Source organism: Sapajus apella, unplaced genomic scaffold (genome assembly GCF_009761245.1).
Source record: "Sapajus apella isolate SASKATOON/1434 unplaced genomic scaffold, GSC_monkey_1.0 scaffold7, whole genome shotgun sequence".
In the NCBI taxonomy this organism is placed as follows: Eukaryota; Metazoa; Chordata; class Mammalia; order Primates; family Cebidae; genus Sapajus; species Sapajus apella.
The window spans coordinates 26,340,182-26,357,275 of NW_022436947.1; the positions used below are offsets into that span (position 1 = coordinate 26,340,182).

Genomic DNA, 17,094 nt, shown 5'->3' on the forward strand with positions numbered 1-17,094 from the left:
TTTTCAGTCAAGCTGGCCAACTAACTGATCCAAGGTTTATTATACCTGCAAACACCACACAAAATAGGAAACAAAGAGAAAAAGAAATATAGAGGATAATGAAAGTGGTTTTAATAATAGAAAAATGTCTGATGAAAAGGCCTACATGTTTACATAAACCACATCATTTAAATGTTATTAATTTTACCTAGCACCTCTCCATATGGGGCCCAGTGTAAGTTGAGTAGTGAGAATGCCTAAGGCATATGGCTCCCGACTGCAAGAAATACTTTTTCAGATTGGGTGCAGTGGCTCACGCTTGTTATCCCAGCACTTTGGGAGGCTGAGGTGGGTGTATCACCTGAGGTCAGGGGTTCAAGATCAGCCTGGCCAACATGGTGAGACCCCTTCTCTACTAAAAATACAAAAAATTTACCAGGCATGGTGGCAGGTGCCTGTAATCCCAGCTACTCAGGAAGCTGAGACAGGAAAATCACTTGGACCCAGGAGGTGGAGTTGCAATGAGCCAAGATCGTGCCATTGTACTCCAGGCTGGGCGACAAGAGTGAAACTGCCTCAAAAAAAAAATTTGCAAAAAGAAATATCTCTGGAAGCAGGCATCTGGCAGATACAGGCTTAATGTCTGACTCACCTGAGTTTTCATGTGATGAGACTCTTCTCCAAAAGAGCAGTAACTGTAAACCACAGACTGAATCCCTTGCTTTTCAGTAGTTCTATCATAGCCTCCACTAAGATTTCCCCATCTATCACATTATGCTACTAATTAATTTCAAAACTTCTACAAGTTGTTTCATTAGGGGCTAAAAAACAACACTCAAACTGTTGCCTCAAATAGCCTGGGAAATAGACCAAAAATAAATAGACAAATTTTAAAACAGCCATATTTGTCATAAATATATGGAATTGCAGACCTCTAAAAACACGTTTTTGCAGTTGCTTCCTGAAGATATTGCACATTATGTTTTTGTAATCCTGGTAACTTTAGCACTTCAGAATTTTAAGTTCAGCTGAGAATTCATTATCATTCCTTCATTAAAATGTCTCCATGTGTAAAACCAAACTGAAACTTTGTGTGCAAGCAGTGAGATCTGAATTTGAATTCTAGCTCCTTTGCTTACTAATTCTGTGATGTCACCATAGCCCTTTCCATCTTTCACTTGCTTCTAATATCCCAGGACAATTGCAAGCAACAAATAAGACACATATGAGGACTTGCCTAAGGTAGAGCTTCAGTGTAGAGAGAATCTCAGTAAGAATTAAGAGTTGAGGTGAGTACTGAAACTAAGTTTTTCAAAATATATTTGTCAACTATCTCAAGGAAACTTTAAATGACTTTTCATTACAATGGAGGCTTAATATTGAAGGTGGTTGTATTCTTAATTCCTCGAGTGTTCAGCATTTAAGTATATGTTTTACCTTATTGAGAGCTGATAAGATGATATTGCCTTGCACAACCTGGAGAACATTCTGGCACTTTTTATATATGCATGACTTTGAAGTTTGGAGTAATCAATGAAAAGAATAATATAATTTTTTTTTTTTTTTTTTTTTGAGACGGAGATTTGCTTAGTCGCCCAGACTGTAGTGCAGTGGTGCAATCTTGGTTCACTACAACCTCTGCTTCCCGGATTCAAGTGATTCTCCTGCCTCAGCTTCCTGAGTAGCTGGGTTTACAGGTGCGTGCCACCATGCCTGGCTAATTTTTGTATTTTTTTTAGTAGAGAGGGCTTCACCATGTTGGCCAGGCTGGTCTCAAACTTCTGACCTCAGTTGATCCTCCCGCCTCTGCCTTCCGAAGTGCTGGGATTACAGGTGTGAGCCACTGCACCTGGCCTGAATAATATAATCTTTAACATGCACTGTCACAGGTTGCAAATGAACACATCCAATAAGCTTGGAGTTTCACTTTCTTTGAAATTCTTCTCAATAGAGTCAATTACTGGTTATTAAAAATGTTCTCAAGCTCTATAGTGTCCTTATTCTGCTGGGGTTTGCTTACACTATTTGGGGCACAGAAATCAATGTGCTCATGCAATGAGCAAGTGCTCATGCAGGCTTATCTCTTATTTCCACTGTGGCTAACCCTTTTAGTGGGCCTTATCACAGCCAATTCCTCCCTTTTGAGTAAGGGTGATTACATGCATAACAAGGACTTAGGCAGCAGTGGTTTGAATATTACCTGGATAAACTGGTCTGAAAGCCCAAGATACAATAGAGGTTGGTAGGTGACACACTGCTGATTGATAATCCAGGTAGAGACATAGACTGTGAGACCAAAAGGCAATATTAAGCCTGGGAAATCATTCTTAGGGAAAGCAGAGACATGACCTCAACCCCACAAACAGAGGCAGGGTGGGAAAAGCCATGGGCAAAAATGAAAACCATCAACAGGGCTTATTGAAGATATCAGAGCAACCAGAAAGTGGGCTAAAACTGGGGAACTTCGGAAATAAAGGTTGACTTAACCACAGAGGAGGCAGTCATCCAGTGAGATTCAGACCCTCTGGGGAATTGACTTAAGGCAAAGCAAAAGACTCCTAAAGACATTTTTCTTATTTATTTTTTTTTTTCCCCACACCAGACCATATATACGGGTGAGGGCGAGAGGTCTGATGAGTCACTGAGACAAAGAGCTTTGAAGTGAAAAGCTGGTATGTCCTGTGACAAGGGCCTCTGGGATTCCACCAGCTGCTGGTACATAAAGGGGATGGGTGACCACTGATTGTCTGAGCTGGGTTCATGCATGGGCTCTCTTTTATTCCAATTATTCCACAATTGGCACCTCCATTAGGAATCTCTGTTGTAGTTAATATTTCCACTGTGCTCCTCCTATAGAATGTCCAGATTGAAGTTCTTCATGAGATTGGTAAAGGGATGCTAAAGGGATGGGGTGGGTCCTGCCTTCACATCTGAAGCCTCGTAGGGGAGCTTCCAGGGACAATACCAAGAAATTTTAAATGTCTTTGCTCAAGGTGGGAGACCAAAAGGTCTGGTGCCAGACTCACACCTGACAAAGGTAATGCTGCCTGTTGACTCAAGGCGGACTCCCTACTGGGAGAGTCAGCCTAACAAAGAGCTCATTGCTTTGCTGGCAAAAGTGGGATGGGCCTGCTGACCAATGTCTCTGAGACATATGGTTATAAGAATATTGTCCATAGACTAAATTTGGATGATGCAAGTATAGGGTAAACACACCTAACAACAGTAACTTAAGCATACTCTTAGGATGAGCCTGTATACCAGATATGCCTGAATGTGTGTTCCAATCAAATGTGTGTTCTTTGTCTATGAGGAACATCTGAGCTCTGGCTCATCTGGTGGAAGGGCCATTGTATTAGTCAGTTTTCACACTGCTATTAACACAAAGATACTACCCAAGAAGAAAAGAGGTTTAATTGACTCATAGTTCCATATGGCTGGTGGCTCAGGAAACTTACAGTCATGGCAGAAGGGGAAGCAGGCACCTTCTTCCCAAGGAGGCAGGAGAGAAGTGAGTGAAGGTACAAGTACCTTTTATAAAACCATCCGATCTTGTGAGAATTCACCCACCGTTATGAGAACAGCATGGGGAAACTGCCCCCATAATCCAATCACTTTCCTCCCTGGATATGTGGGGATTACAAGTCCCTCCCTTGACATGTAGGGATTACATTTCAAGATGTGATTTGGGTTGGGATGCAGAGTCAAGCCATATCAGCCGTATGGGGGATTGAAGCCCTGAGTTTTGGGTTGAATGCAGGTTGCCAGGTGGAGGTCATTAAGGGGAGGCTGTTAAGTGAAAATGCTAGATAAACTGCATGCTGTTTTTGCAAGTGCTTGTTCTCCTGCCCAACCAGCCGCCACTGGGCCATATATATGGTGGATATGTTGTCCAGCCTCCTACCATTGTGCAATTTCTGTATGTAAGGTGGTTCTCCTGCCCAGCCCGCTGCCACTGGACTCTCCCCTCTGTATATAAGTCCTTAATAAACCACCATGTCTCGTTTGCTGGTTTTGGATTTCTTCTTCGCCCTGTTAAACCTGGCACTTTCCCTACTCAGGTCAACAGGGATTTAGCACAACAGCAAAAGAGCCAAAGTGGAATTGCTGAGGACCTGTCTGACCATGCAGGAAGGAGCTGAAGATATAACACACCCAGTCTTGGTGGAAGGAGCAGCAAGTAACCACTTTGAACAACAGAGAGAGGTATTTTGTTTTTTGATTTGTTTGAAAAGGAACTACAGAAGGGTGGTCCAGTTGGCGCTATCCCAAGACTCCCCAAAAGGGTCCTTCTATAAACTAAATGTTGGTGTTCCCTAAATTCCTAAGTTGAAATCGTAACCCTCAATGTAATGGTGTTAGGAAGTGAGGCCCTTGGGAGATAATTAGATCATAAGGATAAACACCTCATGAGTGGGATTTCTGTCCTTATAGTGTCCTTATAAAAGAGATCTCAGAGACCTCTGTCACCTTTTCTGCTATGTAAGAAAAGGACATAGCAAAAAGACAGCTGTATGTGAACTAAGAAGAGGGCAGTCCCTAGAACCGAACCTCCCGGTACCTTGGTCTTGGACTTCTGAGACACCCGAACTGTAAAAAATGAATTTTTGTTGTTTATAAGGCATCCAGCCTATGGTAATTGATTACAGCACCCCAAACAGACTTATGCAGGTCCCCAAAGAGAAATGGTCAACTTTAAATATGAGCTAGGCCCCGAATAAAGCCTCAAAAGCAAATAAGAATGGGGCCTCTTGCCTTTCTGTCTCCACTATCTCAGTAACCCCACCCTCTTCCCATTTTGCCCCTGCCGACCAGCACAGGCAGCTATGAGTGGGAGGCAAGCAGAGCACCTAGGCGGGAGAAGGTGGCCCTGGTCCTCACCACATAGCAGCAGGGCTCCAGGCTGGGCAAGTGTGAGCTGAAGGAGGCCACAGCTTATCATGCAAAGTCAAGGTCAGGGTTCTGACTGAAACATGGGACTGTGCTTTACATGTCAAATTATATTTACTTCCCCAACATGATGATAGGAATGTCTATTGCCAGAAAGTGAGTCAGTAAGCCATGGCACTGGTCCAAATTTGTGTCTGGTGCAGATAGTTGCCCAACTAAATAAAGCTCAGAAAGACAGTAAGAGACCAAAATAAATTGCCTCTTGATTCTATGCTTCAGGATATCCTTGTTCAACTTATGTCTTACACATACAGTCATCCTAGTCAGAAATCTGGGAGCTACCTAAGTTCTCCCTTTTTCTCATATCCACATTCACTCTACCATCAAAACCTATAAGATTGTTGCTAAATGTATTTTAACCCATTCCCTCCACTTCATCCCAAACTGTGTCTTAGTTGAAGTCATCATCAAATCCAGCTGGACTACTGCGTGCTCCCTTCACCAGATCTGAGCCTTTGGTCTCAGCCTGTGTTCCCATTAAATATGCTTGATAAATGGTCAATATATCTAAGCCATTATTCTAATCAGTTATTTTTATTCATCCTTCAAGATTTGGCTCAATAGTCATCTCCTAGAAGCCCAAACAAGGACCACACTACTGACTGATCCTACCTACCTAATCTGTGCATAACTCTACCTTTGTTGGAATATCAATATATGTACCTATGTCACTCACAACTCACTCTAAATTTTTCAAGGGCAAGAAGACTTCATTTCAGTATGACTGGCTTTTAGTCAATTATCTATCACATAGATGCTTAATAAAAGTTTCCTAGACTGAATTAAGCCTCATGTTAAAAAATAAATCTAAACAATAAATAATAAAGTCATACTATAATAAATTTATTTTTAAATTTATTTCTCTGCATTTGCAACTCCCAGCATTTCATTATCTGTGCAGATAAACCAGAAATCATTGTAGTAAAGCTCATGAGATCATCTTGGGTCATGCTTTGTTATTGCCCATCGTGAACACCATGTTACAAATGGCCTTTTGCCATTGTCAGGGTGTTTGCATAAATGCCATTCAGATGTCATTGAGGTAGGGAAATTACATGTTCCTTCTCAACAGCCTCTCTGCCCTGGTAAGGTGTGTATTATGATGAAAGTAAGTATTACACCAAAGTCTGCCACAAGTACATACCTTCATTAGCAAACAGATACGATGATGTTGACTAACCAGTTCTTATAAGATCAGGCATGTTCTTGCTCTTACGTTTTAAGCACTCTGAAAAGTCAGTCACTAGGTTCATGCAGAGGACAGGATCAGTTAAGACACTAGAATCAGGCCAGAAAATCGTCTTAGTCTATTTGGGCTGTTATAACAAAATGCCTTGGACTGAGTAGCTTATAAACAACAGAAACTCACTTCCCACAGTTCTGGATATGAGGAAGTCCATGATCAAGGCGCCAGCAGATTCAGTGTCTGATGAGGAACTGCTTTTTGGTCCACAGATGGTGCCTCTTGCTGTGTCCTCACATGGTAGAAGGAGTGAGCTACCTCTCTGGGACCTCTTTTATAAGGGAACTAATCCCATTCATGAGGGCTCAACCCTCATGACCTAATCACCTCCAAAAGGCCCTACCTCCTAATACCATTACCTTGGGGGTTAGAATTTCAACATATGAATTTTAAGGTGACATAAACATTTAGATCATAGCAAGAATCTTCTGGTAAGCATTACAGAAGATCGAATGGAGTTGGCGTCAATCCAAAGATGCTATACTGCTGGCCTGGCCTTGTTACTACAAGGGCAGAAGGGCTTGCACGTTTTTTCTCTAATCAATCCACATTTTTTTTAATCCTCCTCTAAAGCATCAATATCGCACATTTTTAATTCTATTCATTCAATCAGTAAAAGTTCTTCCTATTCATTTTGCTAATGAGCAAACCTTCTGGAGAAGATTTAGCTGATGTTATGGCAACTGTTTGTCAAAACCACCTCTGGAAGGTTGAGTCTTGATTAACCTCTTCCAAAGCTTCCTGGCCATCCTTGGAGTAGTGTTACTAAATAAAAAACTTAAAATAGTATCTGACAGCTAGGATCTAGTAAAATTAATTTACATATACATGTTATAAACCATGTTATCTGTAGTAGAGATCTTTAAAATAAATTACAGATAAAATAACTGAAGTGTAGCAAGAAAATTCTCAAAAGATTAATTTTGGTCTACAGTTTGCTGTTTTTTCCTTTCCTCCGTTCAACCAGAGGAACCACACTGCCTGAAGTAGAGTTAGGATTGCTATGGCAGCAATTCCAAAGAGATAAATAAGAGCCAGTGTTTACTATTGGCTTCCCAAGCAGACTCCTGAAAGCAAAATGGAAAGCCCAGCTAAACATAGTAGGTATAGGCCACAGAATTAGATTGGAAAGATAATCACAGGCAGATATCAATGGGCCACCCCACCACCTGTGAGAAAGAGGAGGCAATAGGGCTGCATTTTCTACAACCTAATTTCCATTTGTATCCTTTTTATTTATATTTTAGTCTTGATTGATTGGCAAATGTATCTCCCTACTGTCAGCTGACAGACAACCCAAGAGTTGGATATATTTAATGAGACTAAACCACAGAAAATAGGAAAAAAAGAACAGTGGAGATGAAAGTGCATGACTTTTTGATACTGAAAAGTTGAATCCTATGCAAAGAAGTTTCTGATGACTACATTTTTAAAAGGTTGTGTATTTCTTCCTCCACTTAAAAATAACAGCAATGATGCTAACACTTTATTGAGCAATTCCTATGTGCCAGGCACTTGTCCTGGTACTTATGTACTTATGATCTTTTCATACTAACTGGCATGCAAGCTCCTTGGACATAGGGCTTTCTGTTGGTCTTTGTTCACTCTTATGCTTGCCAGGGCCTATGGAAGGATCTGGTTTGTCATCAACATTAAACAAATATTTGTTGAATAAATGAGTAAACTGACTTATGGAGTCTTCTATTAGGAAGCTCCGTGAAGTAGATATTCTCATCCTGCAGTTAAGAAATCTGAACTACTGAACTAGGAAGGCCTCAGTCTTTTATAGATGGATTCAGGATCTACCCAGTCCAATATACCATAATTTTTCCTCCTCCTGCCTTCATTTCCTATCTCATTCCTTTATTTGGTTCTTTCTCACACAGCACTTTCAGTGCAAAGAGACATAGCCAGCTGCTATGACCCATAGCTGCACAGTCAATTAGTGGTGAAATGGCTCAGAAACCAAGATCTGTGATTCTAAACCAGCCCGTCTCCTCATTCCAACTCAGCTTCCCTCAATCAGAACAAATAACTCATTATTTATTGAAGCTGGATATTGATTAGCTCTCAAAAGCTGTACACATTTGCTTTCTTTTTACCTTTTGAAAAAAATAATTTCTTAGATCATGATTACTGAATTTAGCCATGAGGCTTAGATTTTTAAAAGAGTGAATCAGATGATGTTGAAGCTGAAAGGGACCTTCAAGGATATCAGTTGAAATACTTTTTTCTACACAGATAAGCAAACTGTGTCACAGAGAGTGAAGTAATCCGTTCAGGGCAACCCACTGAATAAGTGAAAGAATCACAGGAGAAACTAAGTCTCCAGAGACCTAGTTCAATGCCTTCCACACCCATGTATTAGACTTGCTTCCTTGATTCAATTAGACACCATTTTTAGAATAGGACATGAGACCATTTTTTTTTTTTTTTTTTTTTTTACCCAGTATGCTTTTTTCAGTAAGTGGCAATAGGGGAAATTCTGTGGCCGTTTTCTACCTGCCCTGTAGGCCTGAAACATCCTTTAAGTTTCCCTGTTTTTGCTTGTTTTGCTATTTAGGATTTTGTGACTGTTTTTCTTAAGGCCCCACTCCATGCCTGACTTTTAGAGCAGGCTCTCATTCCATACTTCTAAATCCTAAAATGAACATTAGAAATTTAATCCCAGGTAGAGGGACGAAGAATTTTAAGGCGGCTTTTTTTTTTGAGACAGAATCTCACTCTGTTGCCCAGGATGGAGTGCAGTGGCACGATCTCAGCTCACAGTAACTGAGCTGCCTCCAGCTTCTGCCTCCCAGGTTCAAGCAATTCTCCTGTCTCAGCCTCCCAAGTAGCTGAGATTGCAGGTGCCCACAATCACGCCCAGCTATTATTATTATTATTATTATTATTTGTATTTTTAGTAGAGATGGGGTTTTGCCGTGTTGGTCAGCCTGGTCTCAAACTCCTAACCTCAGGTGATCCACCCACCTCGGCCTCCCAAAATGCTGGGATTACAGGCATGAGCCACCACACCTGGCCAAGAAGCCTTCTAATATCAACTCCTGAAGTTTCATTCCTGAATATATCAACTACTTGTTTGGACAACTACATGTTGGAATCAAACTCCTTAATCCAGTATCTTTCAAGGAAACAAATCCTTGCCAGCCCTTGACCTTATAACACTGCCTAACTGGCCTGAGGAGCCCAGAGGTCCATGGAGGAATGGTGAAAAGCAAGAAAAGTGGCGAGAGGGTCTGAGGGGTACATTAACATCAACCCTCAGGCCAATTGTGATGCATAGTCAGAAATTCCTCTTACACAGGCTTGCCCTGGAACACTACAGAGAGAGACTTAAAGTGAGCTGGTTCTGTCCCTTGAACTTGGATATACTTGTCAGTGTTGGTTTCTTGATGGAGAGAAGTCTGTTTTCCTCAGGGCGTAATAACAGGCACAGCTGACTTATACGACTGAGACTTTGACAAGAGGGTGGTGATGATGATGGTGCAAGGGCTGTTACCCAACATCTGAAGCATGATGCTAAATAGGAAAAGGACTTTCACCCCTTTTAAGTTGAGAAAGAGACAGAGATAGCATTGTTGTGTTATAGTCATATTTACAAGGTTATTAAAATCTAAGGGTTTTTTTCCTCTACCTAGAATGACTCAAGTTATCTTCAGATCCAGCCCAGACTTGAAGAGAACGGAAGCCAAGCTCTTAAGCATCAGGGAAGGTTTGAGGCTGTGATAACCTGCGAAAGTAAGTCCAATGAGAGAGAGAGTGAGCTTTATCTTTATGACAAAACAAGTAACATCAGTTTTATCTTGCAACTGCTGGCCACAAAACGCCTTTGTGAAAATGCGATTTAACACAATAACATGAAGTAGATTCTTCTATTCCAGGAAGAAAGATGATGAACAGAGGTGGGGCAGGATCTTGTCAGAAGGGGTGGCCCTGTGGTGGCAATCTCTCCAGAGACTCCAGTGGTGATGGAGGGGTGGCATCAGCAGGCTGTGTGGACCCCAGCTGTAGCTGCATGGGTAGCATCAGGCAGCATGGGAAAAGTAGGGGGGCTGCACTGCTGAGCAGGGACTGGCATGGCCGGCTGTGGGGTGCTGTGAGCTATGCCACTGGCCTCATGCACACAAGAATGAGGGCCTTGGGAACCAGGATCTGGGAGCTTGACTAGCAGGAATTGTATCCAGAGGTTACTGCTCAGACAGTTATTCATATCATCTACCTCTCTGTCCAGGTGCTATCTAAGAAACATGGTTGGATAAACACGGCAGTTTCCAACTGAGACTCTTCATTAAGGAAGGGTTTTGGAGGTTCTCATCCCAGGTCTCTTCATTTAGTATGAGAGAAGGGGAAATGGTTTGAACTGGAACTATTCCCACTAAGGATTTTTGAGAAAAACATAGCTGTCTCCCAAAGTTCATTTCTATATGGTAAACAGAGGTCTCACACTGATCCAAAGGCTTGGCTAGAAATGAGAGAATAAGAAATCTGTCTTATAACCCAAGGAGGTCGAACTTCAGCCTTCCGTGAAAGAGCCTCCTGGGTGCAATTTAGCAGGTGTCTTAGTTCCCTAAGAATGGAATAATTTTAGATAGTCCCTGAGTACCTATCAAGTGTAATAACATTTAGGTATTTATGTGTAACAGAAATTCACCAAATGTAAAATTTCCACTGATTACACTTCCCACATACTTTGTTTCAGTGCCTAATACACCAATTTGAAATTATTCCCAGCTCATAGACCCTATCCACTGATAAGCCTCATGGTTTTCGACCACAGTATGAATACCTCTCTGGTCTCATTGCCATCAAGAAACCAAAATTGGATTGGAAAATCAGTGGCCCTCCTGTCATCGTGGCAGAAGTCAAGAGTAGAGGAAGGCACATTTTTCTTGTATAGTCGGGGTACGGCCTCAGAGCCCATCATCAGGTATTTACTGAGCCTCTACTATGTGCCAGGCACTCCAGGCACACAATGTGAATCCATGTTAGAGTTGGCAAATGACATGAAACCAGTTTCACATTTCAGATCCAGAGTCTGCGTTCGATCTTACTTTCTTAGACCTTGTGTGGACCAACACAGTCTAGCTTGTTAGTGCCCCATCACTGCCCTCTTTCCAATGGACTGGAACAGGAAGCCACTCAGACAAAAAAGGGCTGCATTTTAGCTCAGTCATAAACATACGGAATTATTCAATACTGGTAATATTTTCCTAAAAGTCAAAAGGCAAGTGAGTGGATGCTTGTGTGACTCACTGAGAATGCAAAGCTTATTGATTTGTAGCTCACCTTTTGAATAGTTACAATGCTCTCTAAACAAAAAGTTGCTACCTATTAACCTCCTGATGAACTTAAATGTAATTGCATTTGAGACCTGAGTTATGAAAAATGAATTCTTCTGTACAAGCCATAACTTTGGAGTTCTTTGGCACACAACATGAAAATTTTTTCCCTCCTATTTTGATTACATATTTTGGAAATAAACCTTAATAGGTTACTTAACTTCTGCCAAAGTTCTTGAAGCCTCTTTGGATGCCTAATCTTAAGGTGACTGTCTCTCAAATTTTACAGATCATATGTACTTTTCAAATGACCCAGTGTTTTTTTTCTAAAAGCTAGAAATAACAATTTTAGTGTCAAAATGCCCTTCCTTAGAAAATTTTACGACACTAATGCTCAAGACTATTCTTTTAACAAAATGACAACCATTGACACGCTCACTATCCAATAATAACAGTTTTAAATTTATGCAGAGGGCAAAATTAATCAGATATTTTGATTTTGTGGTGGAGACTATTTCTAAAATGATGGAGTATGTATTGATGAAATAAATATTGTCAAATAACTCTACCTGATTATGCATCACAATGAGTATTAAATAAACCTTCCTCAATGGTAAATAAGCAGAATATACTGGAGAACTAGGTGTCTCACTCAGATTGTAGACAACCAAGAATGCTGGATTATTGCAGGTGGCTCACATAGCATTTTGTGGTTATTGGGAAAACAGTGGGACCTATAAAATGATTGAAAAATTTATGTTTAATTATCTGCAAATCTTCTTTTTAAAAAAATTAACTTTGAAAGTAACTGATTTCTATTATTAGAGAGCCCCAAACTATAAACAAATGCATGGCACTACTAGCATGCATTTCATATTATTATAAGACTTTCAACATCTAGGTTTAATATTTGCAGATGAAACATTTCTATTGAGCCCCAACCCTATTGAGGCTGGTTGACATGGTTTCTTGTGGATTAACTGTATAGGAGCTCCTTTCTTTGGTGAAGGGCATTAAACAAAACATTTAAATAATGGTGCACAGTTCAACTCCAAAGACTCAGTTAGATGCTCATCCAAATTTTCCTTAGCTTTTGTTCTCCAAAAAGCTTAATCTTTTGGCTTATGGAAGGTATATGAATTTATGATCATAATAACTTTATATTAGAAGTGACTTTTTAAAATTTTATGACTTCTTCCTGAGACTTCTCTTGAGTTTTTCCCCCCAGCACATTTGATGAAAGAGGATTGGTAATTTTAAAGTGTTGCATTTTCTTCTTTTTATTTTTATTTTTTGCAGTTTGAAAGCTTTTATTTTATTTTTTATTATTATTTTTTACTGCATTTTAGGTTTTGGGGTACATGTGAAGAACATGCAAGATTGTTGCATAGGTACACACGTGGCAGTGTGATTTGCTGCTTTCCTCCGCATCACCTGTATCTGGCATTTCTCCCCATGGTATCTCTCCCCAACTCCCCACCCCCCACTCTCCCTCCCCTATTTCCCCCGACAGACCCCAGTGTGTGATGCTCCCCTCCCTGTGTCCATGTGTTCACATTCATGGGGAAAATGTTACATTTTCTATAGCACTCTATCAATATACTTCAAGGAAAGCAGGGAGGCCAGGTGTCCTTTCTACATGTCACATTTCCCATGACTCCAGGGCTGTCCACAGCCTCCACAGGGGGAATGGTGGCTTCGGGGCTTTGCATCCGTAGATGTTATCATGGGAATGTGAAGCTGTTCCACACAATTTCCAGAGGGCAACAGCAAATTGCTATTGAGCACGAGGAGCATCTACGAGTGATTGAGAAGGGAATCACATAGTCCAGTTTCAAATGGATGACCTCTTCAGTGCTATAATCATGACATGAAGAGTTGAAAAAATACGTATTATGTCTGGTCATAATAGGAACATTTTCTTTAATAACCCTTTTCATTTTTTCTTTCTCTTCGCCGTCCCCTCTGGATGTGAATATTCACTGTCAAACCTTTGATCCCAATGATCCTCAAACATGAAAAGAGGAAGAATTTTTATAATGTGGATGTTTTAATTTTCTATACGAGTGCTGAAAACTATAGATCCCTGAAGTTGGAGGATAAGATCAGCTTCAGCTTTAGGAAAGAGATTGACTGATATTTATTCAAAGATTTTTAAGTGAACCTTCACAACAGAGTGTGAAAACGATCATGTATATCTGGAGCTTAAGGTTCTGATTTTGTTTTCTTCCTGGAGTATGTGTGTGAGTGCCTATGTGTATATATTGGCTTAAGTAACACGGCTATCGCCTGTAAGGTGCAAATTTCCCAGAAAATTAGAAACTCTTTCACTAAGGCTGGTCTTTCCATTTATTCAGGTGCCACACAGTTTCTTTTAACCTGTGCTGATGGCAACCGAATATACGGAGGGTGAAGGGAACAATACGTCAAATTGTGGGTAAAGCCACATCTTACACATTCTCTTATACTTATCTTGTGTCTTGGTGTTTACAGTTTTCCATGCAGTTCAAAAACAAACACAAACAAACAAAAAGCGGAAGGACGGAAAGATAGAGCTTTTATGTTCTTTTCCTTCATCAGCATTTAAACATTAGGATTTGCCTTAATATCCTTTTGTAAAAGATTTCAAACAGTAGGGGTTTGGATGCTTAGCTTTCATGACTCTGGTTCAAGGAAATACTTAAAGCGTGACTTGCCGTCTGTATTTCCCCTCTGCTTAGTTAGATTTTTAAGTTGACATCTTTTTTTGTGTTATTTTAAAAATTCAGAAGTAATTGCATGACTGACTTTTTACAAAGCACCTGAATCCTCCCTTAATTCAACAACACAAAATACTGGACAAGTGTTTTCAACTATAGGATGACATGAATTTGAATTTAGGTTTAAGTACAAAACATTAGCCAAATCAGTTTTACTCATTTCTTGTTATTTCTAATCTCTAAATTGTTCTCCTTATATTAAAGTATAGAAAATGCTCAGACTGGATTCACATCTTGGTATATAGCCTTTAGTAAGTTAACAAAATACACTGGATAGGGTAGATAGGTAAACATTTACTTTCAACTAATTGACAGTGAAAAAAATCTTATGTTCAAGAACATTAATCTCATGTTCATATGTCTTTTACAGCCATTTTTAATCTGTGGAAAGTTCTTTAGTCAAGTTACCCTTTCACTAGGATGACAGAAAATATTGTTATGCACAAAATTAAAAAATTCTCAATAGATTCATTTTCCTTTTACTTCTGATTGTGAGGAATTTCAGAATTTAGGTTAAAGAAATAAGCAAACTTTCCTTATTCACAGGCCGTATCTTGCCTGTTTTTTCCACTAATATGAGTCTGAAACAGATCACTAATCTCCTACAAAGCATTTCCTTGGAGGCTACTTACCTACCTCTGATACATTCCCCTAAACCACGGCTGGAGGCTGTGGGTGTGACTGATATTTAGAGGCAAAAAAAAAAAAAAAAAAAAAAAAAAAACCACAAAAAAGCAAAAAAAGTAGTAAAGTTAAAAAGAGTAATCATGTTTTCCCCTGGCATTTTTTTAATGTTCAGAATTTATAATGTCAAATTTTATCAGAATAAAAACATGAAAACATGAGATGATTGTGTGGGGACGCAATTTGGAACCTGAAGACAGTTTTTAATGGAATGCATTTGACAAGCAGCCTCCATCTCTATTGACTACATTTGAGTATGGTCTGGTTTATGAATCCCCAATCCCTAAGAAAATGATTTTAAACAAATTGTGGGACATGTGTACACAAATTTATGACTTGGCTCTGGCATGGAAGAATGGTCTCTCCGAAAGAATAAAATCCTAGTGGTTATAAATGGGTCAAAAAGAATTAGACTTTTTTATTTATACTTCAGAAATGTAACCAAGTGAATGAAATGGTTTCATATACATTTTTACATCCAACAGCAGTGACACACTGTTCATACATTAATTCTATAGTAAAATGTACATCCTTCTTTTTTGCTAAGATATGTCAAGTGTTCATGGAAAAAAAAAAAAAAAAAAAAAAAAAAACCTTTCATTGCAACCTGAACAAGTGAAATAACAAAGGTAAGCCATGTTCTTTTCAATAGCTTTATAGACTTAATAAAGCTATTGTCCAAATGTGTGTTAATATTGGCATGTATAAGATGAAGTCTCAAAATTCTCAAAAATGTAAATGTCCAACTTGAAAACTTTACAAAACATCGTATTGGATTTTGCGACTGAATCTGCCCAGGGACATTAAAGTCCAGGATGGTTTATTTAAGTGTACTTCTGTAGCTCTATTCCTAGCTGACTATTCTTCAATTCCCTAATCACAAAGAAATGCATTCTTATGAAGTTAAGCAGCTGTAGACACAGAATGCTGATGACATTTTCTCCATAACTGAGTTAGCTAAAGAAAACCCAGTTAGTGGTAATTCTACCAAATACTTGTAACATTCACATAAAATTTTAATTGATTTTCAAACGGTACAACTGTGCCATGAATCCAACCACATAGAATATAAGCCTTAAGCCCCCTAGGTTTAAGCAATTGTGTCGTTGTAGACTAAAACTATGTAAAATAAAATCTGATAACTCCCTGGTGTTAGAGGTAGACAGTTTTCTTTCAAATCCTAGGTTTGGTCCTTTATTTTATTCAGCAGTGAAAGCCATGAATACAGAACGAATAACAGCTGTTACAATTCTCAACCATGACTTCTAACGTCAGAGAATTCAAAGTATGAACATAGTACACAGTAATGAAAAGTATCAAAAATTAGTTTACCTCAAAAAAGATAAATAAAACAGGTATATTCCACCAATACATAAACAGATGTTTGTGCTACAGTTTAAAATTTGCCGTATACAAAAGATCATAGTCCCCATAATCAGCTTATGATAGAAGCAAGAATACATGAGCCATTTAAATTGTCAGACATTATGCTTTATAAGGTATGCACAGAAGTTCAAGCAATAAATACATACATTAGTTCAAAGCCTTACAATAGCTACGCAAAGCAGATGCAGAAAAGCAGATTTGCTATTACTAGCAAGCAATGATATAAGAGTAAAAATTCATGAAATGCATTAAAGCAACATTTTTCTTAGAAAAAGTCTGGTCATTTATGGGTCCACCAACATTTTTACATAATATGCACAATTATCAAAATACAGACCAAGCATTTCAGAAAACTCCAAAAAACCTAAAATCTATTTTCAAAGCAATTGCAGTTTTGGAGGTTTTTCTGGTATAATGTGCAAGCAGCTATTTTTTAAAATTGTATTCATATAAAACCCATGCAAAACTCTACAGGTATATGCATTCTGTGGCTGAGACTTCCTTTCAAAAGTTTTCTAACTGAGGTATGCATACTTTAGCATTGTAGTCTTAGGCCACCCTCCTGATGGTACAACTCTCACAGTTACTTCCAGTCCATCAAAGCCTTTAAACATGCACCTGAAAGACCCATTTTTCCTTTCAGATAATCCTTACGGTAGGATCTTAGATGACTGAAAACCATCCTTCACCATACCCATCTTTCTTGTAATACCATATTGTAAACTTCCAGTTCGTTGATCATGACCCAAAGACAAACATAATGAAAAGTAGCAGTTACTGTGACGTTCTCACGTTTCATGCAATCTGCCAT

The 17,094-nt window shown here is 39.3% G+C and overlaps 1 protein-coding gene and 1 long non-coding RNA gene across 2 annotated transcripts in view; one reads left to right on the forward strand and one right to left on the reverse strand.

Moving 5' to 3' along the window:
• The first annotated feature begins 814 nt into the window (after positions 1-814).
• Positions 815-9,936, forward strand: LOC116550016. Its single transcript, XR_004268203.1, has 3 exons — positions 815-1,268; positions 4,041-4,185; positions 9,814-9,936. It is a non-coding gene; the product is annotated as an uncharacterized LOC116550016 (long non-coding RNA).
• Positions 9,937-16,063: 6,127 nt separating this feature from the next.
• FOXP2 (forkhead box P2) overlaps positions 16,064-17,094 on the reverse strand; it is a 586,718-nt gene continuing 585,687 nt past the window's right edge. The window contains exon 20 of the mRNA XM_032275664.1: positions 16,064-17,094. This exon is cut by the window's right edge and continues 2,195 nt beyond it. The gene's annotated coding sequence lies outside the window, so the exon portion shown is untranslated.